Below are 2836 nucleotides of genomic sequence, written 5' to 3'. Positions count from 1 at the left end.
TCACGCCTGTAATCCCAGCACTTTGGGAGGCTGAGGCGGGCAGATCTGAGGTCGGGAGTTCAAGACCAGTCTGACCAACACAGAGAAACCCCATCTCTACTAAAAATACAAAATTAATCGGGCATGGTGGCACATGCCTGTAATCTCAGCTACTGGGAAAGCTGAAGCAGGAGAACTGCTTGAACCCGGGAGGCAGAGTTGCAGTGAGCTGAGATTGCGCCACTGCACTCCAGCCTGGGCAACAAGAGCGAAACTCCGTCTCAAAAATTTTTTGTTTGTTTTTGCTTAGGGGCAGTGGCAGTGGCAACGGTGCTGTGTGCAGGAGCAGCACCGGGCAGGGTGGATGTGGCGGGGGCAGCCCTGGGTCCCAGGCCCTGCAGTGGTGAGCAGGGCGGGAGTGTCCACTGGGGCTGCATTACCCAGTGCACGGTGTGCCACCGAGCTGCTCATCTGGCTGCCGCCATCTGTGCTGGGCCGGCTGAGATGTAGAGCCTCGTGGACATGACCCGAGAAGAGCCAGACAGTCTGTCCCATCCATGTCCTCTGGATCTAAGGCACCCAGGGTGGTGATTACTTCTAATCCTTTGGGGGCTGCTACTGGCAGCACGCAGCCTACCAGTAGCTGCAGCAAGGGCCATCCCGGACAGGCTTGTGCAGTCCACCCTCGGACCTCAGGGTGCATCCACACCAGACTTGTAGGAGCAGGCTCCATGGCACTGACTGACACTTCTAAGAGCTCAGGAAATACATCTGGCCTCCAGCAGGCTGGGCTGGCAGAAGGGATAGCTGAGGTGCATTCTCTCTCTCTCTTTTTTTTTTTTTTTTTTTGAGACGGAGTCTTGCTCTGTCGTCCAGGCTGGAGTGCAGCCGCGTGATCTCCACTCACTGCAAGCTCCGTCCCCCGGGTTCACACCATTCTCCTGCCTCAGCCTCCCTAGTAGCTGGGACTATAGGCTCCCATCACCACGCCCAGCTAATTTTTTTTGTATTTTTAGTAGAGATGGGGTTTCACCGTGTTTGCCAGGCTGGTCTCGATCTCCTGACCTCGTGATCTGCCCGCCTCAGCCTCCCAAAGTGCTGGGATTACAGGCATGAGCCACCACGCCAGCCATTTTTGTATTTTTTTTAGTAGAGATGAGGTTTCACCATGTTGGCCAGGCTGGTCTCAATCTCCTGACCTCATGACCCACCCTCCTTGGCCTCCCAAAGTGCTGGGATGACAGGCGTGGCCACCGCGCCCAGCCAAGGTGCATTCTCTTTGCACTTGGTGGGGAGGGTCTGACTCTAGGCACTTCCCCAACAGTAGGGAACAGAATTATTGTGGTTGAATAGACCAATTGTGTTCCATCTACTGAGACTGGCACACTGCCCCCTGAAATCAAAGTGGGATCTCATTACCAAAGGCGAAATGAGGAACTGTGTATCAGTTAGCCTTTGCTGTGTAACAAACCATCCCAAAATGTGGCAGCTAAAACCAGGTCATGTATTTGTCCACAATTCTGTGGGTTGGCAATCTGCGCTGGGCTCACCTGGGGACCCTCATGGAGCTGTAGTCAGCTGTCGCATCACTGGACGGTCTAGGACAGCCTGACTCACTTGTCTGGCAGGCAACAGGTTGTTGGTCGGGGTGACCTGGTTCTCTTCCATGTGGCCTGTCTAGCAGGCTGCTTCAGCCTTAGGGCTCCAGGAGAGTGAGAGTAGAAGCTGCAAGATTTCTTGGGTTCTGGGCCTGGAACTGGGGCTGGGACGTCGATTCTGCTAAGTTCTTTTGATCAGAACAAATCAGAAGGCTTTGCCCCGATTCAAGGGATGAGAAAGAGACCACATGTCTTGATGAGAGAAGAATGTGTGGCCATTTTTCACCTAATGCAAATAATTTTGGGTGGGGAAATAACAATATTTCTGTCTCTCTTAGGGGACCTCGCTCTGCCTAGTCTGAAGGTCAAGACGCTGTCCTGGCCCTCAGGGTCTGGGGGAAGAGGTGTTGAGGCAGGGTGAGGCCTCTCCAAGGCTGGATCCACTACAGTAGGGGCACCTTGTTTTCTGCACTGGTGGGATGGGGTTTTACTGGGCGGGATGTTCCAGAGGGGCTTCTGAAAGCCAAGAGTCCTGGGGGAAAGGGAGAGGTGGAGAAACGTTTGAATACATAACCCTAAATCATTTGAAACGGGAAAAATGGTAAAATAAGGTTTTTTAAAATAATAAACCTCCCATAGAAACTGCTATCCCCCAAATTTTGGTCTGTATCCTTCATTAGATCACCTATTTGGGCGAATAAAGTTTAGCCATGTGAATGTGTCCCATTTTGTCAGAAATATAATTGGGATCCAATTATCTGTTTTTTTTGTTGTTGTTGTTGTTGCTGTTGTTTTGAGAAGGAGTCTCACTCTGTCACCCAGGCTGGAGTGCACTGGCGCAATCTTGGCTCAATGCAACTTCCGTCTCCCAGGTTCAAGCGATTTTCAGCCTCCTGAGTAGCTGGGATCACAGGCACGTGCCACCACCACACCCGGCTACTTTTTGTATTTTTAGTAGAGATAGGGTTTCACTGCGTTAGCCAGGATGGTCTCCTGATCATGATCCACCTGCCCTGGCCTCCCAGAGTGCTGGGATTATAGGCATGAGCCACTGCACCCAGCCCCCAGGCTGTAAGTCTTTAATAAATAAGCTGGTTTTAAATTTGCTGTAAAATAAAAATAGAAATGGGATAAAAATTGGCAGCATACATTTTTCCCTGGGTTTACTCATCAGACAGGATTGTATTTGTCTCCAATAGATGTTTTGAGGTCATAAAACTATAAAGTCAGCCTAAAATAGGATTTTTTTTTTTTTTTTT

At 50.7% G+C, this 2836-nt stretch overlaps 1 long non-coding RNA gene across 1 annotated transcript in view; it reads left to right on the top strand.

Moving 5' to 3' along the window:
- The window catches only part of LOC105522029, a 4877-nt gene extending 2583 nt beyond the window's left edge, over window positions 1–2294 (top strand). The window contains exons 2-3 of the long non-coding RNA XR_001003373.1: window positions 36–791; window positions 1248–2294. This is a non-coding gene — a long non-coding RNA (uncharacterized LOC105522029). The remainder of the gene's footprint in view (window positions 1–35; window positions 792–1247) is intronic.
- Window positions 2295–2836: the final 542 nt, after the last annotated feature.

This window comes from Colobus angolensis, unplaced genomic scaffold (assembly GCF_000951035.1).
Source record: "Colobus angolensis palliatus isolate OR3802 unplaced genomic scaffold, Cang.pa_1.0 Scaffold416, whole genome shotgun sequence".
NCBI lineage: Eukaryota > Metazoa > Chordata > Mammalia > Primates > Cercopithecidae > Colobus > Colobus angolensis.
Note: the sequence above shows the minus strand (reverse complement) of the source record. Positions and strands in the feature narration are given on the sequence as shown.